This window comes from Coturnix japonica, chromosome 2 (genome assembly GCF_001577835.2).
Source record: "Coturnix japonica isolate 7356 chromosome 2, Coturnix japonica 2.1, whole genome shotgun sequence".
In the NCBI taxonomy this organism is placed as follows: Eukaryota; Metazoa; Chordata; class Aves; order Galliformes; family Phasianidae; genus Coturnix; species Coturnix japonica.
In genome coordinates, this window is record NC_029517.1 from 11,517,355 (window position 1) to 11,541,793 (window position 24,439).

General features: G+C 37.9%; 1 long non-coding RNA gene across 2 annotated transcripts in view; it reads right to left on the minus strand.

Annotated features, from left to right (window-relative positions):
- The window catches only part of LOC107308987, a 44,152-nt gene extending 21,718 nt beyond the window's left edge, over positions 1–22,434 (minus strand). For both annotated transcript variants that reach the window (XR_004306366.1, XR_001553024.2), the window contains exon 1: positions 21,879–22,434. This is a non-coding gene — a long non-coding RNA (uncharacterized LOC107308987). The remainder of the gene's footprint in view (positions 1–21,878) is intronic.
- Positions 22,435–24,439: the final 2,005 nt, after the last annotated feature.

Here is a 24,439-nt window from a genome sequence, read left to right on the forward strand (position 1 = left end):
ACAGACAAGCCTTGCACTCAAAGTAGAGTGAGCAGCTACTCACCAGTTAAATACCTATTGCCTTCTTTCTAACTACAATTAGCAACATGGTTTGCTGAGTGGAGTGTGCATCCCAAATGAAAGATTCTCTCAACATTACAACGAGCCAAATGTACCTCAGAAATATGAGGCAATCTCAGCATGATTAAATCACAGAATGATTAAATTGGCTCTGCAGGACACTGGTACATTCAGCAACTCATCCTTTCTAACTGGACTGCAGCTCTTTTATCTTCATTCACATGCTTTCAGTTCCAAGCAAGTTAACATGACTGACTCTTATGAATACTTACCAAAAACATTTCCGTAGATGCTGAATATTCCTGCACAGTCATTTTAAGTGACCTTGATTTAATTCCTCTAATCAATGGAGGACTAAGTTAATTTGACAAGGAGTTGGGATAACAGTGTTTGGTCTCAAGTAATTAAGAACAAGCAACCAGATAAAATATACTATAATTGAGATAATTACATAATCAAGACCCACTGGAAGGTAGTAGGTGAACATTACGAAGTGCTGATAAACTGAACATAATAGCTCTATGTTTTTGCACTGATCACATTCAGGTTAGGGGGGTGGAAAACTGACACCTGATTTTTTGCATGGGAAACATAGAAACCTGGAAAAGAACTGAACTGGAATTCTCTGAGGGGAGAACATATACGGGTCTGTGTGGAATATACACATCATTTTCTTCTTGCCTCCCTGCTCCCCACATGCTCTTTGAATCACCAATTCAACAGTACACCTTCCAAAATCTTCATTAGCACAGGATGGATAAGGACTTGTGCCCTAAACCATAGCGCCGAGGTGAGAACTATTAAGCATCTGAGAACAAAAGAGGAATCCACAGATCAGTATGCTCAAGGATATACTTTGTACAGGGAAAAGTGAGATGTCTTCTGATTGTTAAAAGGTGGGCAATTAGTAAAAGAACATCTTTAGGCTCCTCAATTAAGATTTAAACAAAGAAATGGTGGGGGGAGGGTGACAAACATATGTCTAACCTACATGCAGTCTGAAAAGGTACAAAGCAGTATTAAAGTGTAGTCTTATTCCAGAGCACATAACTTTGCAAGCTAATCTGAGCAATGTAAACAGTAACCCCCACAGAGCTCCAAACTGCCTTAGATGCCTCAGCACTCACTCCTCTGTAGTCCACACCCATGGAAAAAAACCCTGAAAATATTACCCAGTACACTAGTGGCAGCAAGAACTCTATCCTGAGTAATTAACAGATACTCCAAGCTGAGTTAGTATATTAACATCAAAGGAAAATTAGCAGAAACCACCTATCTGCACAGATCTGTTGTCCCTCTATCAGTTTCTTCCATACAAAGATCTTCAACAGAATGACCCTTGGTGCAAACCACTAAGAATAATCTCTCTAAAGTCCCTTGTTGTATTATATACCCAGACTCCCATCCATACTGCGCATGCTGTCTCATATCTCCCATAATTTGTTTGGCATGGATTAAGAATTTGCTGCTTGCCCTTCCATACCACTGTAAATAATTCCTTCAGTCCTTGCTCCAACCAACCCAGAGCTGAACATCAGCACTTTGGCACGCTCAGGATATGGCAAATCTAGGCCAGTAATGCACAGTACTAAAATGAGTACAAGCTCCCAGCCAAAACTGGTGAGTGGGTAAAACTGTGCTTAGGAACCCAACCAGCAGCTGACACTCCCTTAACCACACAATTAAATGCTGGGTAGTGATATCCAAAAAAATTCAGATAGCTCCAGTAACCGTGCCAGACACACCAACAAATCCAAATAGCTGTTCTTTTTCACTTTAAATACTATGCATCGGTATATCTAAAGCACTAAATACTTGAGGTTAATAGCCCTAATTTCAAACCATAGACAGTGCAGGATCGATTTCCTAATTACATCTATAAAACTCAGCTTCCACTTTACAAAAGAAAAAAATAGCTGAAGACAGCTATAGTAACACAACTGCCACACAGTCATTTACCTATAATGAAGTCAAAAAACACTCGAGAAGTTTTCAGCAAGATTTTTTTTTTTTTTTAATTATAAACACCATTTCCCTTCACTTTTAGCCTACCTGCCATGATAGAAATTCTTTAAGTCAAAGATGTTCTGAAGGAGAACAAGACCACGAACTGCCAGCACAGAGGCTTAGACGTCCTGCTAATAATAGTTACAAAGCAGCAACCTATCAGAATACGCCGGTTCACATTCCTCCCTTTCCCCACAGTAATGTCTTCTCCGTGATGGAATTTCTTTGGGAGTTCACTGCTGGAAAGAAAAGAAACTGCTGCCTGCAAGGAGCTGCATATTCCAGGCTCCAAGAGCCTATCTGGAAAGCTTGCAAAGATGTTTATAAATGAATGGTAGTTACAGTTGGTTGTGTTTTTGTTTGTTTTTTTTTCAATATCACATCTCTTACACATAAACTGTTACAAGAGGCAGAAGAGTTACTTGTTCTGAAAAATAATCCAACTCTTGCCATTCTGCCGACTTATCAGGGGATCTATGTAAAACATGTAAAAAAAAGAAAAATTATAATTAAGCTCACTGCAATCTAGATTTTGAGTTTAGACAGAACAAGTTTGAGAATGAGTGAAGCACATCCCAAACTTAAACTTTGCAAAAACTTGGGCTACTGGGAAAAGAAAATATCCACTCCTCTTCTTATGAAAGGATCTTTATTCACATGTATTATTATTTAATGAATATCCTTACTTTTACTTCAGGTCTCTACAGCTGCCAGTACAGGTTAGTAGTACTATCACCTCTGTTTCTCTTTGAGACAGTCATCCAAATCAAACAATATTTCTGCATAGCATCATCAAATATGATACACTCATAAACTATGATATATAAATGGAAAAGTTTAACTTCTGACTGTAAAATTATGTTCAAAAGTAATAAAAGTAGCACAAATGAAAATCAACTGGAAAAAAACCTCAAGTTCTATGCTTTGATTCAACCACTCAGCCTTGCAAAGTAAGAGGCTTAACAGAGTTAGGTTTAGCGATCCATTCTCAAGATTAAAAATACAACTTTCTGTTGAATTTAAATGTTCCAATATTCTTCTGTATATTTCTTTATTATGTACAGGAGGGCAAATTGAAAAAGTTAAATCTCACTGAGCCCCAAATTCACCTCAACGACTTCAGGAATTTCTCTGGGGTGCCTAATTAAGAGCCCCATCAGCAAAGGTTCCCTACATATGTCAATGCTGAGAGACAGACAACTTGAAAGGATAGTTCAGTGTTGCTGCTGTCTAAAATTGCCTCTTCTTGTGGGCTATAGAACAGGGCTTCTAATCTCAGCTGGGTATTACAATTAGTTGAATTTCATTCTAGCCCAGCTCCCTGGGGTTCTTTCAGTAAAGAATTTTCTTTCTTCAATCTCAAAAAACCGTTTCTACTCACAAATCCAAGACATGCATAGGATGGCAGCTCCTACCTTCTGCTTGGCCCTATGGGCTTCTGGCAACCTATGAAAAATACCATTCTTATTGGCTTCACAGCCATTACCATTGCTGCTGCATGGTAGACTTTTCTAGCTTGAACTTCACACTCACCCCTTTTCCAAGTCACTGCAACCCTCCAGAAGGAGTTTTAGTAATGTAAAGTGGAAAAAAATGCACTGATCACAATTACATAGCTCTGCACCCCAAATCTACAATGCTTTGAGCACAGATGGGTATAGTAAATCAGGGTCCAGAGTGATTCTCTGTATCCACAACTCAGAATCACTCTACTCTGGAGCCCTGACGATATCCAGGTTGCACAACTCTCACAAATATATTCTACTTCTGAAGACCAATTGTGAACTGAACAAGAAGACAGAACCAAGAAACAGAAATAAGTATCAGATGGAAGTACTGATATACCTTCTTCTTGGATGTACTTAACCACAAGCTAAGAACAGAGCCTTGTAGAACCTCCAGTAAACTGAAAAACTACAGGACTTGTCTAAATACGCCAATATCTGTGTTAGCAATCATATGCCAACTATGTTAAGGGTCATCTCAGGATGCTAATTGAGAATTATAAGCTTCCTAGGGTTTGGATAGAGGTGGGGAGAGATAAATGATTTCCCCACACTTCTTTCATTGACAGAATAATCTTTTTCCTCTAGAGCTCATGCTTAGGAAATAAATAGAATGACTTCTGATCCTTTCATACTGCTCTCTACAATATATGAAAAACAAAAGAAAAAACCTCAAGAAGATGGTTTAACTTGGTTTTACAGTCAAAATTTAGGTCTATGTAGCCTGCAAAGATGCAGTGACTGAAAAATTTATGAAATTATGATATGAGAACAAAGAAATGTGATTCTGTGAACAGAAAACTGAAAAACCTACAGAAATAGAGATTGTGCTGTCCAGTGTCCTTCTTTCAAGATTTTCAAGAATAACTAATGAGTTTGGCTGTCCAGATACCTAAGTCACCTTTTTGGCAATTCGTTTCCAAGAAGCGCTGAGTATCCTTCCTCTGAAAATCAGGCTTCTTAAAACTGTATATAGTCAGGAAACCAATAATGGAGGCATGGAAAACTTTCACTAAATTTAGATTACTTTTTTAAACACCTACTTAACTACAGTGCACAAAAATAAATAAATAAATAAATAAATAAAAAATTTGGAATTAACAGTGACATTGTTAAGGGATTGTTATCTGCTATACGGTTACAGGATTTCAATATTCCCTTGAGATATTCAAGCAGCTTGTGAAGAAAACTAGGGAAAAGAATACATCATCCAACACACATAGTTTATAAATAGGCAAAAATAATGCCTCCAGACATTTTTTCTTTGCTACGTCAAGACTGATTCTTCTGGACGACTTTTCACATTTACTAGACAGTGAATTTACCATGTGTTTAATTTTGGGTCATGAAAATCACTAGTGAGTGTTGTTATAGCCATTAGTATGGTTTTCTTCAGATGCAGTCACTGCTACAGTTACAGATATCGTATACATAGAAATTAATAGATCGCATCTGCATTTATTTTAAGAATTCTTGTACTGATCAGAGCAAATAAGACAAGATGGGTGACTTCAACGAAGCATGTGCTTAACTGTGTTTGTAATGCTAGGACCTTACCCAAGATGTGTGATCTTCACTTGCAGTCAGACATCCAGTTATCCTAACACCTGAACAACAACCCATGCGAAAATACATCTCAACACACACAGTTATGAACTGCTACAGGATACCATTACTTAGCTTCCAAGTTCACTGGGAATTTACAGATTCCCAGCAAACTGTAAGACACAGCAGCTGCATGTGATCCTCTACCTCCAGCAGTTTCACAAAAGTTTTGCATGATATATGTTCACTACACAAAGCTAAGTACCCACCAATCAAACTGCTGCAAATGCTTCCAAACTAGTTATCTCTTTAGAAGATGAAGTGTGCTGTTTATATAACTTATTAAAGATTGCACCCTTGCATTCCTTTTTCAGATAAAAAGTGTGAGGGCATTGCTTTATCACTTTAACTATGTGTTTCTTTGAACATATTTGTGCTTTAAAGTAAACACCAATGCTATTTTTTTTATGACTACTAAAATCAAAACACATCTTTCCAAATTAATCTGTACAATGGTTGAGAAAAGCCTTTGATTCAGTACCGTAATTATAAACGGCACTTAAGTCAGACATACTAAAAGAGCATCAGTCATTTAAAATCAAATTAACAGTTTGATTAATCAAACACCAGACTGTCAAGTCAAATAACATATCTGGTGGCTTTGTTCGGTTACCAAAGAGGGTTTCACTTTAAGCACCACAGACTTTGTCAGCAAAATAAAATTTACTCAAACAGAAAATTTCAGTTTATTTTAAACAAAATAAACTCTGTACCATAACAAGGAAAACTCTCAACAAGCCAAAATCTCTTTCATTTATGTGCTCACACGGGAGGAAAAAAAACTTTAAAGGTGTATTTCCCATCTCTTTGAGGCTCACCTTTTGGGCAGGAAAGTGCAGTGGGATTTAGGAAGACATGCATTAGGAGAGTAAGATCATGCCTAAGAGCCATAACAAAGTGGCAGAAAAAGAGTTTGACATAATTAAAAATAATCACTAGGTTCAAAAACAAGAGCAAGAGGCCAGCACAAAGTAGATCACACACTACATGCATTTTCACTCCTGAATTCTCCTCCCTTCCATTATTTTCTGTTCCAAGCTTACAATAGAGAGCCTGAAGATCAGTCTTCCACACAAAAACTTGGCAAGACCCATAGCATTAAACAAGATCTTTAACACAAATTTTTTCAAGCAATTCATTCAGACTCATCACACAGCACCTCTCTGAACAACAATACACCTAACTACATTACCTTGAGATAAAACTAGGAACAGAGAGATTAAAAGACTTGTTCCATCTAAGAAATGATGTCTGCATAAAAGCAAAGGATCACGCCTGACAGACTATTCTAAGCTTTAAACCATACCTGAGAAAATATCACCGATGTCAGGATATTAAAATCACAAAATGGAAAAGGCCATGTTATGTAGCTACAGCCCCAGAGTAGAAAAATGCACCAACTGTGATATATCATAGTAAAACAGCCACACACCTTTAGAACCATCATGGAAGACGTCAGCCCTGTGTCACAAAACATGGTATTTCTCTGTGTCAGTGGGATCAACCAACTCAAGAAAGCATGGCTGAAGAATTCAAGTATCCTCATTAGCAATGAGCATGCCTACTACCAGGTATCCCCAGGTATGTCATATAGGATTTGTGAAGAAAAATGATGCTAGCCAAGAAGCGAAGAAGGAGACACTGACACTTCAGCTGACCACAAAGGTTACAAATAAGAATTTCAGGAGACAAAAAACACTCTTCTGCAGTATTCAAATGCTGATGCTCAAAGGTAGTTGGGCGAAGAACCTGTTTGCTCCAGATTCAACATTTTCAACCCTCTGGCCTTCATAAATAGCCTGAAAATGTCAGTGAATGAGAAGCTAGAGAGATATTCACTATATTGGTTCGCATACTATTATTAGACACTGAAAGATTGCATCTATGACGAGCATTTGTAGTTGCAAAGCAGCATCAAGGAGCAGATGTGTGCTTCTGGGGATAGGCCTGTTTTCAAAAGAATGATTCTAAACGCATATCCTTTGCAGTGTCTGATCTGGAGCCCATTTCCAGCATGGCAAGGAAGGATAAAATGGAAGTATGCCAAATATACCAACATAAAACCTCTAAATTCATAGCAGACAATTAAAATGAATGGGAATAGAGACCAATTCCAAATTAAACAGCAGCAAAGGAAAAACTTGAAGAAGCAAAACCCACCACCTCATACACCAAAGATCTTTCTGTCGTGATTCAATATGCAGCCTGCATAATATCTATGGATGTGTAACTAAAGAAAAAAAAAAATCAACTATGCTTCTTGTAATGTTGTTTTGAAAAACTGATAAATTCTTGGCTTCATTCCATCCATCACTGTTTTTGATACTTGCTCATTTGTGATTACAATTCAAACTTTTAATGCCAATATATTTTCAGCTTAAAGTATACATTACTTGCTAGTTACTTTCTAAGTGGCAGGGAGGCTTCTGCCTATGGAACTATTGTGAAGCAGAAGAATCTAATTTAACTTCATATGTTTTAACATTCAGTGTTGTCCATTGATATGCTATGATGATTGAATATGAGAGACAAAGATATGCAGAAAAATAAATGTTCCACGACACATTACAACAAACCCCCTTCTAAAATTGCAAAAAAATGCCAAAAAAATAAATCAGTGCAAGAAAAAACGACATAAGCCACTGCTAAAATATGTTAAGAGTGAAACGAAGATGAAATGAAGGGTTATAGGAAAGCTAAAGTCTTATGGTAAAAGCATTTCTCTTGCTTACATTGGCAAAAATGCAAAACGTTTCAAAGAAAACGTATATGCTTTTTGCCAATTTATTACAGTAGTTCTGCTAAAAAGAATTTCCAACACAGGTCAAAATCCAGTGATATACGAACCATAGTGTCTTCTGAGGTTTGGAGCAAGTATGTACTGAAAATTATAGCTGCTTATCTAATCTCTGAAGTTCCCTTACTTTCTTTCTTTTTACTTCACAGTCTTTCTTTCCCTCCACAGCCTCATTCCCATTTACTACTACTCATACGAGTTCTTTCAACTGCTTTTGAAATATAAAGAGTAAATTCCACTAAAGAGATTTTTTTTCTACCTTCTTACCACAGATATTAGTCTGGTAGCTGTTCAGATATCAAATCTCAGGAAAAGAGAATTGTGTGCCTTGAGTGAGGCTTTTGACACTGTCTCCCACAAGATCCTTGTAATGAAGCTTAGAAAGCATGGAATAGATGAGCAGACAGCTGTCCCATGAGTTGGACTGAGAACTGGCTGATTGGCAAAGCTCAAAGGGCAGTGATCAGCGGCAGTCTGGTTGGAGGCCTGTACCCAGCAGTGCTCCTCAAGAGTCAGTGCTGGGTCTGGTCCTCTTCAGCGTCTTTGTCAGTGACTTGGAAGAAAGGATAAAGTCCACACTCAGCAAGTTTGGTAATGATACAAAGCTAGGAAGATGTGCTGACATATTCAACAGTGTCCTACATCAGGACAAGGAGCAGTGGGCACAAACTGGAACACACGAAGTTCCATATAAACATGAAGAAAATTCTCTTTACTTTAGGGGTGACAGAGCACTGGAACAGGCTGCCAAGAGAGGCTGTGGGGTCTCCTTCTCTGGAGATATTCAAAACTCTCATGGATGCTTTCGTGTGTAACCAACTATTGGGAACCTGCTTTAGCAGAGGGTTGGACTGTATGATCTCCAGAGATCCCTTCCAACCCCTACATTTGTGTGAAGACAGTGAACTTTTCCAGAAGGCCATCCCAGCTGAAATATACACTACAATTTCATTTGCTCTCATCTGGCACACTAAAACATATTCCTCACTGTTCACAAGAATTTGCTAGAGTCTGGACCATTTCCTTCATAAATCTTAGGGGTGCAATAAAGAAAAATCTTTCACAGTATGTCACTGTGAATCTAATTCCATTAACAACTTCATTTCAACAGAAACTGTGGCCCCTCCAGATATGTGCTGCTGAGACTGCAGGATTTTCTTTTCCCCTTTGCATTACTTTTAAATACAGGCTCATACAACTGTACAGAATAATAGCACTCAAAGGGAAAAAAAACTGTTATAGAAGGAGTTGTAATCAGCAAAATTGCAGAAAAAGGAGAGTAACTGGATTATTTCAATAGTTTTTTTTATATTGGTATTTGCTGTATGTTTAGAACAAACATTTATGGAAATTAGATCAAGACTTTCTCAGACTTCCTGCTTCCTTTGCAACATTCTCTTTCTTCTGGTCTGAGTACTGTAGAATAGATTTAGCTCCATATTCATTTTCCACCTTTAGATCATGCTATCCAAAGGGCATTTGAAGGAGAACTGCACCAAATCAGTTCAGGCGAGCAATATCAAACTGCATGGAGTGAGAATCTCTTGCCACAGCAAATGTACTGGGCTGAACCACTCTTTATATTTTGAATTATAATAGGTATTTCTCGCGCAACAATCAAATAACAGTTTGGACATCTGCATGGGAAGCTACTCCATTTTAACACTGTTTCAGGCATCTGAAGGGTAAATATCAATAAATACTGACAGTGAAAAGCTCCCTTATTTGACAGCAGCTACTGAACACATCTTGCTTCTACCCAAACACTAGCCAGTATAAAACCAGACACTGAAAACAGTTCAGCTACTGGTTCAAGTACAATGGTATTAATCCTCTTTTTACTCACCACAATGTAAACAGCTACGGTTAAAAGCAGCACTTGACCATGCTCCCTTAAAGTCAAATCTGAATTCACTTGCCCACTCCCAATGTGGCTTCCCCTCACCGTGGGCTTCAGGAAGGTGACCTCACAGTGTCACACTCAGACCTCTCATATTCCATAGTCACAAAGGGGCAATAATCCAGGGCCACATCTATGTTCCTAGAAGTAGAGATTAAGGATAGAGGGTGTATCACTTAAACAAAGGAATTAATTATTTATTCCATTACTGGCAGAACTCTGAATCTAACTTACACTTTTAAAAGTATCATCACCAGTCATTTAAATGAAGCTTTCAGTAAATGCCTGTGATCTGGAAAGGGAAAGTGCATCTCAGGAAAATTATAGAATCTCTCATTAAAAAAAAATGGCTACTATCATATCAGCTTAAAATATTGTTATGTTGCAATTTCTGAAGATTCCAAATAAAAAGAGGGCTTCTTGTGCTTAGCATGTTAGTGACGTATACTACAGAATATTGCTACAAAAAATACCCTACTTTAAAAAAATAATAATAAGGAGAACAATAATTAGTTTCCACACTACTTATGCAAAACTGATACCCAGCTACACTGGGAGGGTGTAAGCAAAACATCCATTGTAACACTATAATGTGATGGAAAGCACAGCAATAATTGCAGGGTAGCAAAGTCTTAGGCTGCTGCAAGTAAGGATAAGCGCTAATACAGCAGCTATGGGTATAGACACAAAGGGGAAAAAAAAATCTGCTTACCCTTGGAAGGCCTCGGGCACTCAGAGATCTCCTCATGTCCACTGCCAGCTCTTACGTGAAGTCTGGGAAGGGGAGGATCCTTGTGGTACCCCTTTCCCATCATCCAGGTGCATTACATGCAACGGAGCTCCCCTGGGTTGGCCCTGCCTTCCACCAAGTGCTCAATCAGAGGTTCGAGCCATGACTTAGCATTTCTGCTACACCCATCAACATATTTTCCATTGCTAAATTACAGTCATAATTTCTCTTTGTTACTCCAAATCCTTTTTCAATGTTTGAACATACAAAATTTACTTCTTCTGAGAAGCACTGTACATACACTGGATTTTCATATTTTTGGACAGCACAACATTCCTTGAAATTGCTCCAAACCTGAGTAACAGATTTAAAATTAACTCCAGTCACAGCTTCATTCATCCTCAGTCGTGACCCAGCCCTGGAAGGGGCTGAAGATCAAAATCACCCCAGCTCGCATGTATTCTTATATAAGAGTGGCCATACTGGGTCAGACCAAAGGTCTATCTAGCTGGGTATCCTGCCTCTGACAGTGGCCAGTAGCAAATGCCTGAGGAAAAGTATCAACAAGGCAAGCACGCAGCAATCCTTCCCTCAGTTATGCTTCCAACATTCTGTGGTTTCAGGGCTTTCTCTGAGCCAGACACACAGAGTTTTGTAATGCTGGATTCAAATTCCCATCCCTTTACTTTCTGTAAAAACAGGAGAAAGAAAATGTTTCGCAGTTAATTAATTCATGTGATAAGCAAGATATGCTTTTTTAGCCTCAACACAATTTAAGTGCTCCCGCTGCAAACTTACATTTGTTTAGGCAGATTTCCATGTCACACATCTAGACACGAATACCATCGATCTTCTCATTTCGTTTGCTGTTTGAAGTTGCAAAGAATCCACAGTTTGTCCATAACAGATGCCAAAAGCCTAGAAACTTATTACACACTGCTCACAGTGTGGGTTCAGATACATTATCAGCATAAAAAGAAAAAGGCAAATTAGGCCACAGTAGGAGAACACATTTTTAATATTGCAGTCTGCAGCTTGCATCTCTAATTTAATGCTGCCGTTTCCCAAAGTTGTGCTGTATCATTCTCTGTTGCTGAAAGGAAGAGATGACAGTGAGCTAAATTTTTACAAGTAACTGGGCAATGCAAGTAGTCAGTCAACATGATGAATTCCAGAGGAACCTTCAGGGCCAAAGGGAATAAAACATTTTCAAACAATTCTTTAGGTATTTGTGCTGATGGAAATTAGGTATGGATCTGTTCCACGTACCAAACCAGGGAAAAGGGAGATTTTAGTGCATTGTTCCAAACAAACAGTAAGTATAAATACTCAACATCTGTAAGCCAAAGCTTCTAACTTTGTAACTTCTATAAACTGTGTGCGGTCCCATTGGTTACATACACACACCACACCTGATCCTTACCAAGAGGATTATCTGTGCCATTATGGCTTCTCTCCGGAGCTGATGGAGGATTACCTTACGTATCATATCTACTGTTTATTCCAGATATAACAGAATTCTTGAAAGTAGCATGAAAGAATTGCAAAGAAATACAGTCAGCAAGGAAAAATATGTTGCAGAACTTGTAGTTTCATGATATCTCTTTCCAAGACTCTGGTCATCTGGGGCAACTATGTTTTGCTTTCTTTAAGGAGAATCTCCTTAAGCAATTAGTAACTGATATTAAAAGATACCTAAGAGAGAATGAAATTTTAAGACATATTTTTCTTATGAAGTTATATATTTTTCCATTTAGGAAGAAAAACACAAGATAGCTGATTTACATGATCAGTTTTGGCCTTGACAGATGGAAGCAGAAGGGGAAAAGCCCAGCACTTGCTGATTTTGAGCTACATAGATGTCCAGTTCCAATAGTTCCAGTACTCTGACAGTTTGCACTACAATTCATAGGTGATGTACTTATCAGAATTTGCCTCATGACATTACTGATGAGTTCCTACACTGAGTGTTTACTTTGCTAATATTCAGAGGATGTACATGCATGTGTCACAAGACCAGTCACCAATGAGGCATCATCTTCTCTGGCTGCTAGGGACAAAGTGGCAAGCACAGTAGAAAATAATTCAGAATTATAATTGAGCTTGTGGTTATTCAGCCAGCATTTCATTTAAGATGCTTGCAGCAAGTCATTTTAAGTTGTCCAAAATAAGCAGTCTGCTACCATTAGATATTTCCCTCATGCAAACGAAAGAATTCACATTACACAAGGCATTCAAAAGCTCTACATAATAGTCAATTTTAATGTCAGCAAATTGTTGTCAAAAATGGCAAAAAAGTAGCTGCTCTTTTTGATGGGTATTCAATATGTTTGGGCCTCATACAATTTGCATACATTACATACAATTTGCTGGACTGAACCATCAAGCAAGCTTCTAATTCTCATTTTTATTATTATTTGTTCGGGAATTATTTTAAATGATAAGAACCATTTAAAAGTTAAAAAAAACATTTGTCCCTCACACGGAGGAAGAACTCAGAATCTGTTCTTGGAAATACAAGATGCACAAAGGAAACGTCCAGTTGTTCCAGTTTCACTTTTTGGTTTGACTGTTCTGAACAAGGATGCCACCAGACTCACGTCATGGTCCTTATTCCTGCACTGGAAGAAACAATGAATGTTTTTATGTTTTAACTACAACTTCAATGTTTACACACCATTTTCATATCAGTTGTTATCTTGCAGACATCCAAGCTATTTCTTCACCAGGCACAAATATCCTATCACGTCCAATAGATAATGTGTTTTTCCATGTTGAAGTTAAATATTCACAGTCATTCCTTTTTGCCTTCCATAGGATGCAAGCTTTAGATTTGTTCCAATTCCTCCAGCCTGACAAATAGTAATTTCTTGAAATACACTCTGTGCCATGTTAAGGATTTATTCAAAGATCACTTCCCCTTTCCTGGATTTTTGACTCATCACTAACAGGAAAACTTTCTAGAAAATACTAAATATGGCATTTCTTAATGAAAAAATTGCAAGCTTGATCTTCTTCTGATACATTAGTGACATTCCTAAGCCACAGAGACAACTTCCACAAGTATAATATATCACAAACTATGAATTAAAGATTCCTGATGAATCAATTTCATAAATGTCTTTCCTGTGATGAGCAATATTGTTCTTTCTATAAATTGAACTGATTGCTTTTAACTGTGATTTCGCTGCATAATACTAGGATTTCTTCATTTTTTTTAATATAAAATGGTCATAACGATTACTTCATTGTGCTTATATTTTGCTTATGTTTGTAAGGAAGATCAAGTTAAATGCAGCTTCCTACTCAGCTTCCAAGACAATGGCTGGTTATTTTATAAAGCAGCAACTAGAATCTCAAGAAAACTGAACTAAACAGAAGGCTTGCCTATAACTAAAGCTTTTATTGCCATAGTTTTGCTAAAAGCATGAAAGAGTATGATAGACCATTAAGAATCCTGGCATAACCAAAGCTGTATTACCAAACAAGTGAACAAAAAAGAATACTTCATGAATGCAACAGCTACAATAAGTTCTAGAGAAATGGCTCACATTTGCAGCCATAGTTATGGAATTTACTGTCCTAATTACATAAATCTGTATGCATAATGCAACCAACAAACTTTGCACAGACAAATATAGACTCAGTCACCTCCATTAAATAGCACAGTGTTGGGCCTCCTAAATGTCAGTAGAGCATGGGCTAATACCAGGTTAGCACCAGATCCAAGGCCCTGTGTTCATGAAACAAGCTTGATATCATCTCTGCATGAAGACACCTAATAGTGGATAGATTTATAGAGGACAGAAATGCATTAATTTGATTTCCAAAGAAAGGATCCTGCAGGTCATTGGGAATTCTGGCTCCGCAGCAGTGCAGCACTTAAGCATGTGTTTACTTTAAGCATGTAAGTACTCCCACTGAAGTCATGGGGCCAAGTGCACATTCAAAATCATCTATCATCTGTCATCTATCATGCTGTAGGCTTGGTGCCAGAATTTTTAACACCTCACAGGAGAGACCCCAGAAGTAGTGGGGAGGCCTGGGCATGTGTCACAAAACTGCCACAGGTACTGATGCTTGAGGAAATTAAGCAAAATTTGTTTCCACCTTGACTGAGAGTCTTTCAGTAGTTGGGACCTCACTCATTTGCGCTTGTTTGAGAAAGAAAGATTATACATCAGTCCAGCTTCACTGAACAGAAAAAGGAAAAAAACAATACCAGTGATGAATATAATTATTTTGAAATCTAAGACTGCCTTTCCAGTAAGTACTGTACATTTAAACTCTGCAAACATCTTTGTTTGCCATCTCTGCTCCTCTATTTCTTTCTCTTCTCTGCTGGCCCTCATGCACAGACAGCTGCACATCAGCTGATACAGCAGGCATTCCCTCTGAAACTTCTTATCCCAGAGGTCAGAGTTCCTGTTTGGCTTTTCCACAGCCTTGGACACTGGCCTCATGTTATTTCTGCCATCACTGCATGAAGTGAGTTCACTGTTCTCTCCCTTTAACCTAAACAAAAAGTGACTATCGCTGGTGAAGAACAGCTGGGCAGATGCCACCTTTAATAAACAGAAGATAAAATGCTGCACAGAAACTGCCCTAAGGGTTGTCATAGCATTAGTGTAAACCATCCATCCTTACTGGGTCCATGATCACTTCACAGATCACAGGTGGCATCTATTACTGCCAACAGAAGCTGTCTGCTCCTATGCTGTATGATCACACGTCTTTCAAGTCTTCTTGGCCACCATCATTCCGTGACAGTGGGCCTGCTCCTGCATCACTCACCTATATGAGTCAGGAGTTCACCATCTGGTTTTACAGTTTCCATAAGTAGCACCGTAACAGCGCATCCAAAAGACTTTGCTTTCATTTTATGAAGTCTGACATCAACCTGGCTGCAGCTCACATCAGGTGTAATAAGCACTGATCAGTGGTGCCAAAATGATCACGTGAGATGCAGCGCTACATCCGGTGGCATCTTTCTTCTACTACATGCAGAAATTCACACAGCCTTTTACCCCCACTCTGTACTCTTGCACGCATACACAGAGCTGTGCCAGCATTCTCCACCAAAAGAATGCTAACTTCTAGGAATTTATCACTTCTACAGAAAGCTCATTGGATAAAAGGAATTAAAGCTGCTCTTTAAAATGACACACATTCATATTGTGCGTAGTAAACATCACGCTGAAAATGCAATAAAAAAAAAAGAAAATAACAAAAGCATTCCAAGCAGCCAGCAGCTGACAGGCATCAAAGATTTCATTTCAGCATTATGTCAAAAAATCACAATGCTTTAAGGCTCATCAAGGCATGACATCTCCAGAGCAGATGTCTTGACTCTCGGGGCTGCTGAATGGCTGGATTATAGAAAACTTAAACCTCCCCAAAAATTTTTTTATAAAAGTACTCAATTTACACACCTCACATTCTTAGGAAAGAAAACGTATTTCTATAAACACAACAACAACAGTTAGCCTCACTTTTAGCTTCACCTCTAATTTGGCATCTGTATCTACTAGACACAGCACTCCTTTTCTCAGCTCCTAAGGTTCTTACAATGTGTCTTGGTGTGTTCTCTTGCTTCACATTCCAATTGCCCTCCAGCTTTAAACAATCACTGCTTTCAGTTACATTTTCCCCTATTTGTCTTTGTGTAGATCATGCTTTTATGCACATTACAATATCTATTAATTAACTCTGCGAGAATTTATCACATTAAAGAATGAAAAAAAAAAAAAAAAAAAAGTATAGCTAACAAGGAAGGAAAAGGAAAGGAAAAAGGAGAAAAAAGGAAAGGGAAATGGGAAGAGAAATGGGGAGGAATTATGTTCCAAGCTAACATGTTAGCAATCATACCACTGCATAAATTCTACTACATAACTGTGCTGTAAATTTAAATTTTGGGGGAAAAAAATAGTGTTCTCCAGAAGTCACTGAGATGCAGATGCTCCACATGTAATTCAACCTGTGCTTGATAGCCCGCCTCAAAACTAGCATTGACAAGCCACTCAGATGGCTCACCCACAAAGAAGGAACATGGGAAGAGATTCCATGACCCTTCTAAAACCTACAGGGACCTCTGAAAAAGAGGACAGGAATGGAATTATCGTCACAGATTATGAATGAAGAAGATCATATTAAAACGGCTTAAAATAAATAGGAAGAGTAAGAATAAAACAGCATTGTGGACAAAAGAACAAGTTTCTAGGAAGTAGTAAAATTGTCACCGTTATATGTAAGCACAAACAGAGGTAAGTAGTGTTCAGTAAATTTGAGGAGTATCCATCAGTTTTGTATCCTTAAAGCTCTGTTCACCTTTCTGGGACTCACTGAAATTCTGGACTAGTCAAATTGTTCTTTTTCAACTCTATGAACTACAGTCTGTGACATTCACAATGCTTGAACGGGTGTCCAGATTAGGTGACTGCCAAAGGTACCTTTTAATGATAACTTTGCTAAAGATGGTGACTACACTGAAAAATAATATTTTGTAGCTGAGAATTCACTCTATCGAATAGTGTTATTGTGTTCTTTGTATCTGCTGTAGTATTCATGGAAAGAAACTGGCATTGATTTTGGAGCAGTATACATACATTTTCCTTTTAATACTGATCCCATTATGTAACAGCTCTTCGAATGTGTTCCTAGAATCATGTAGGTTAAGAAAAATTTCAGTCTGTAGGATTTCAAAGGCTATCTGAATCCAAGCTTCCTGCAGCATAATTTCACTAATCCTACATCACCCCTGACAGATAAGTATCTTGTTGAGTCTTGCATATTCCAGTGATACCGGTTACAAAACAGCCCTTGGCAGCCTTTGCTATTGCATAATTGCTCCTAAAAAGGGACCTGAGTTGACTTTGTAGAGTTTGAAACTTGCCAAATATCTCAACCTCTTTTTTATAAAGTGAGAAAGATTAATCTGAATTTGGGATCCATCCTTCTTAAAACTGGAACTCACCAGACATGGAAAGGTTAGGTTTCCTTATACTGATACTTACTATTATGAAAACATGGAATGTTTTTACTGTGCTCTACACACTTCCCCAAATACCCTTTTTTTTTTTTCCTGACTTTTTCAACTCCAGTCGTCTCTTCATATCCCTTCCACACAGAAAACAGTTTCAGTGATTGAATCCTTAACCCAAGAATGAATTCTTGCAAGGCTTCCTGATTCATTCTTCAAATATAAGTTTCCTCCTTCCTGCTGAAGTTTATGGCTATTCATTCTTGTTGTTTTCTTATTAAGCAGCTGAAGTAATTAATGACAGTAATCCACAGACATCCTTTGAATGCTCACAGACATAATCAGGTCTGTTCCATTACGTATCTTTAGATTTCAGCATACAGTGACAACATCTACAGCATTTCATTAGCCTGGTGCATATGATTTCATTTTCTACTATCACAGCAATAAACACTCCTTAGACTAGAAAAGGACAGTGCCATCAACAGCAACTTTCATTCTACACGCACTCATTCAGATAAATGACAGTGCTGAGTGACTGGAATTAGTAACACTCGCAGGGTCTAAAGAAGCTACTGCCACCTAAAACCTATCTTGCCACTATGAAACATATTGCAGTTTTACCCAGAGCTTCAATAAGAGTTGTTTACGTGATGGTTGGAAGCTGTTGATTAGTAATAAGAATGTTAAATTCCAATGCTTGCTGAATTTTTTTTTACTCCTCTGGAATATTATAAAAGGTCCAATGAAGTCTCAGATGCTGTTTGCAGTTTATAGACAATGACAGCGAATAAATGTTTCAGAGTGTTTTGTTGATGCTTCAGTCAGCATCAGTAAGAATGAGCAATAGGTAGAGATCCAAACAAAAAAAGACTTGCTCTGAGCCAATACTTTTTCCACCCTTGAATACAGGGGAAAAGCCACCTACACAATATAGGAGGAAAAATAAACAACAACAGAAAAGCGTTTATATTCATGGTAAACAAGAGCCTTTGCTGGTTCTTAGGTCTTTCTCCTCTGTTTCAGAATAATCTGAGCTGCCAGTGTTTACTCTAATGCTTAGATCAAGTCTGGAACATATGGTAAATTAGCAAGAAGTATTTAAAGGCATTTATTGCAATAAATATCATAGATACCCCCAAAATCCTGAATGTATTTCAGTGCCAGAGTGTTTGAAAATAGAATGATTCAATGAAGAAGAAAAAAAAAAAAAGTTGAAATTATAGCCTACTCAATTATAAAGAGAATCAGTGCTCAAAGCATTGTTTCATTGACTTGGGGGGACAAGGGAAGTTGTTCCTACTGCCTAAAGTTAAAAAGCATCACAGTTCGCAAGCAGAAAGTTCCATTAACATATAACCTGAGCTGGAAGAATTCCCTATGTGTGAATGGAATGTATGAAGCCTAGAAGACTTCTACAAGATATTTATCAATATATTTTTGCAGATATATATTTTAAGGCCTTCTCAGACCTTTTCTGAGTAACAAAAGGAAAAGGGTGGAGATTAGCATTACCTGTACCCTTACTAGGATGACCCCAATCTCTGTTACACTGTAAGTATAACTACTGACTAGTAGTTCCAATGTCTAATGACTAGTTCCCAAGTCATGGTGCAAGGCTAAGATTCATCCTGAGTTTTAATATAGCATCAAATTTGTTCTTGCTCTCAATTAAATCAATAAAGATGTTCTGTTCACGGCAAGAAATAGAACTGTGCCCTGTACCACCGTGCTTCAACATACTGATCTGTAAACAGACATATATCTAAAGAATTCAAGTAAGTTTTCATTTCCTTCAGTCAACTTTAGATCACAGAGGAAGAGCCAAAGACAGCAAAGACAGATGATGAAAACCTGATCAATTGCTATCACTTCAATTTAGATAAAAAAATCACTCACTTTTCAGCTCTGCTTGGTGCCCAGAAGAGATTAGATTAAAACTAAATCAAGAGGAAAAATCTAAACAACAGCCAACTAAACCTTTTCTAGCTTTTCTAAGTGCCTTCTGTTAATTCTGCTACCTTAAGTCCGGCTATCAGCAATGGCTAAAGCAAATTCCATAAGGTTTTTGAAAGTTATCAGTACTGCTGAGCATTCAGAGAAAATTAGCACCAAATCTGCTTGTTTGCTAAGATTGTCATCCACTGTAGTGGATTTTGGACCATATTAGAGAAATTTGCAGAAATTGATTTAGTCAAACACTACAGGTTGTTTGGTCTTCATTACTCATTATTATATACAGCAGCAGTGTGCGATTCCAAGAGGTTCTGGTGTTAATAACTTTTTGAAGAGTTACTACAGAAAGCTGCTAACGTATGTCTGTCACATTCTGATACATTTCAAATTTGTGGATCACCTAATTTATCTCAACAGAGATAAAGCACTGAGATTACGCAGGAACTGAAACTGTTACTTTAATTTCTATTGGAATAACAGATTTGTGAATGATTTCATAAAGAACATGAATTTAGCTTGTTACAAAAAGAATGCAGGTAAAGAGAAGACACCACTACTATGCAGTCATCATATACAGGAGTCTCCAAAGCAGTAGAAGTAAAAAATCTCGAATGCTTTGTCTAAAAGCTGGGAAATTACATTGAGTTCATCCCACCAAATTCTTTGCATACAATACAGTAGTCAGCAACTCAAACATGAATAGTGTCTCTCGGCTGCACCACATATTGAGGCACTCATCACAGCCTTTACCCCTCTTTAGAACCATGCATACTGCTTACAAGTGACCAACCAGGTAGAAATGTAAATCTCATACATTCCTCTTACACAGCTGTGCATACCAAAGCTATCTTGGGATTGAATGCACATGCCCTGCACAAACAGAGCAGCACTAAGGAGTGCAACAAGGAAGGGGTTCAGGCACCCAGAAGAGATGATACACTGGCACCCTGCACTACTGAGGAGCCCACAGGAGTGTAAATGGAGTAATGAGTGAATCACAGACTGTGTTGACCAGTCAGTCAACCTGTATCAGGACCACCATTGCCACCTCTGCATGGTATCAGTAATCCTTTGGCTTAAATTCTCTTCCCTAGCTGTCAACAATCAGCACAGCACAACATAAACTGAATTATGCAGGGATCAAAAAGAACAATAATGTTTACACTTCCATAAAATATGTTTCTACTTTGAGATGTCTTGTGTGGTATAACTTAAGCAAATTACCAAACCTTATATAGGCTTAAAGCTGATGGCAGTAATGAACCTGTGAGCCAGAAAAATAATTCTAATGCTCTTCTGCCTTTGCAGCTACCATCAAATTGGCTTTCCTTCAGGGTTGCTATTATTTAATTCCTTGGTCAGTTGAATGTTCTGAGAGCATGCAAAGAGAGACAGAGCATACAAGTAGAGATACCCCACACAATGAGTTTAAGTGCTGTTCATGCACTAGAAGAAAACAAAATGAGATGATAGAAAATGTTCACCAGACAACACACAAGAAAAACAGTGGCAGCCAGCCTAAAAACCCAGGAGGCAGAAATCGCAGGCAAAACTGAATGACAGAAGCTTTCACATCTCCCAGAAGCCACACATCTTCCAAGCAGTTCAGAGGTCCTAAAGATCACCTGATCATTGAGGTAGGCCATTCATAGGCCTCTTTCCTACTCTAAAGTTAGCTCACTGACATGCACTATGCTAGTCTGGGGGCATTGAAGTCAACCAGCTACAAGTATAGATGTGCCTCAGATTTCACAATTGTATAGATACTTGCAAAAGTACTGTTTGGTCATATGTTTTGTTTAGTATTCCCATGCATAATATTAGTCAACTACAACAAAAAACACGTATGTAGTACAAGTAACATCTCTCCAATAAGGCAAGAAAAGGGGATGTTATGACTAATGGTTACGTTTTCACTTAATGCAGAAAACATTAGTTTAGGAAACTAATTTTCTTTTTTTTTTTTCTTGTTTGTTTTTTTTTTTCCCCCAATAAGTTTTATTTATTTATATAATAAATATATATTTATAAGACAAGATTTCTCTTTAAAAAATGCAGGGCTAGCTTTGAAATGCATTCCATAATCTGCCAGCATTATATTTGGGGATTAATTTTAGTCTTTGTACTGCTATTACTCTAAAATCGATTGTCAAAAGCAGTGCAAATTAGGAAGCAATGGAAAAAATAAAAAATAAAAAAAATAAAAAAAAAATACACACACATGAAGATAAATATTCATCTGAAAATGAAATTACAAATTGATATTTTGGAAAAATATGGTAACCCTGCCCTCAAGAAAAAATAATAATATATATATGTACATATACATATATACATACCCAACGTTTTCATTCCAGAGAAATGATGGAGAATCGTCACCGGAAGAGGAAAAATATACAAGAGCCAGTACTTCCCACAAAACAAATGCATGATTTTTACCCAATCCAATAGGGTACATGTAGTATCCTATCTTCAAACTACATTTCTCTCCTTTCCTCTCCCTCTTTTTTCCATAGATCCATTAGATAGGACTAAAGCTAGCCGTGACTTCAACACAAACAGCTCCCCAGAAGTTAATATAAGATTACTGCTGAGATAACAATTAGATCTGAGAAGAGGGGACTAAAGCAAAAGAAAGGCTTATCTCAGCAGTAGCCTTCCAGCAATTCAGAAAGGAACAGGCGCAGGCATTAGGGGCTGTCTGCCGCGGTTCTTCGCCGCTAAGGGTACATACATCACAACGTGATTTCGCACTATGAGGACCATAACTACGTAACAACAGTCCCGCTTTGCTGCGTGGTTATATGTAACGTTCCGGGATTCATTTGGCTCCCACGTAGCTTCGCTATGATTTTATTGCTGTATTATTTCTTGGAGATTTCTGTTCCTGGATGCCCAGACTCGGGATTTGATTGATTACTGTGGTTTTCCTGGCTTGCCCACTAAGTTAATTTGAACAATTCATTTGTTAATATACTGAAACACATGTTCAAGATTACAAATTGTTTAACAAGCCTTGACAAACAAGTCCCCTGGTGGTCTTGAAGTTTCTCAGAAGCAGATGGATGAGCCACAATTTTATAGATTCTCTTTCCTATTTGTGTAAAGCTGCTAAGGACTGAAATAAGCTTTAGTGCAAACAAGGGCCATTGTCAGACAATAAAGAGACAATTGCCTGTGTTAACACAACAATTAATTTATTTGCAGAGAAGCACTCCGTCTATTTGTTACCAGAAACGTGCTAATTATTCCTGCTAATTACATGCAAAACCTTCATTATCACCTATATGAGGAAGAGGACCCCTCAGGTTTCAGTGACAAATTAATTACTGTGTTTTCCTTCTGAATGTACTTCTAGACATTCCTTGTTATCTAAAAAATAAATTGGCTAGCAGGAATCTTGTCTCTCAGATGCATTCCGCAAACTGAAAGCAAAGACAAATCATATATCAAGTCACCATTGCTATTTTTTCGGGCAGGTACATACGGAAGCTCTCAGAACTACTCTATTAATTTACAAGCTCTTAAACCTAATAAAAAAAATATCTATACAGATCTACAGAACAACTGATAAGGTAGCAGGCAGTGAGGTTTAAAATATAGCAAATAAAGCCTATGGTTAATTACATAGTACAACAGAGACATAATTTCAGTGAATAAATTCATATTAAAATTAAAATTCATATTAAAATTCATAATTATAGAAGTTGAAAATTAAAAAAAAGAGAAGTGGTTGTATTACCAGTCCTTCATTACCACCATTCCAAATCAAGACATATGACAGCTGTCTCCAAGCCCTTGCAATGCATGTCATGGGTAGTGAAGTTCCTTGCAGAGGAGCAAATAGGAGAAGCACAGGACCAAAGATGTGGTTTGAAAAGTAGGGAATGTGGTCAGCAAAGGAGTTAGAGCACACTGAAGGTAGTAGAGAAAACAGTGAATTCTCAGCACACCGACAGATAAATCAATTAATATTAAAAATGTTTCTAGCTCTCTTAAATCTTGCTTAGGTAAGTTAGGTAAGTTTCAGCCATTCCTGCACAAGGCTTTGCCAACAGCTTGCCTCTGTATTCACTGCCCATCCTGCCTGTAGGCATTCCAGGCCTACTCAATTTCTGTCAGAACACCTACAGGCTTAAAATCCAGAGTATTAGCAGAATCCATTAATAGGCTCATGAACACTATCATCCAACTCCAGAATATGAACTTAAAACTGCAATTCCAGCAGCACCAACAACACTAAATTGTACAAAGCTACAACTAAATCCATGGATTATGCAGTTTTGACAACAGCACTGGGCTGGGCCAGGTTAGTTCAGATAGGGCTACTGAAAGGCCAGAAATAGCTTCATACTGAATTGGGTGTTGATCAGTATCCACACAAAGTCGATTCCAACAGCCACCCCACCTAATGAAGATACAGCAGGAGTGAAAGAGTATATTCAGAATCTGGATGTCCACAAGGCATAGCCCCAGGCCATTAGCACTTCAGAGACTAGTCCATCTCACTGAACATTCCTTCACTATTATAATTTGTCACACATTCAAATGTATGACAGTTCTTTTCATCTTTACTTGCATGTATAGACCATGCCTCAGAGACTCATATCTACCTTGTACATTTAGAGACTAATTCAAGGCCATAAGTCACCCATGATATCTCCCACGCATACTTGTTTCTCCTTCTGGGTAACTGCTGGTGCTCTCTGCAGTGTTCTCCACCAGAGGCAGGAAATCCTCAATAACAGCAAAACAACTTCATTATCCTCATACAAGCCTACCTTCATCTTCTCCTTTCACTTTAGTCTTTCAAAAACCTCAGCAGCAATAAAGATGATGACATGTCCAGCTTCCATACACGGTGCTGAATACAATTTCACTATATTTTCCATCCATGTAT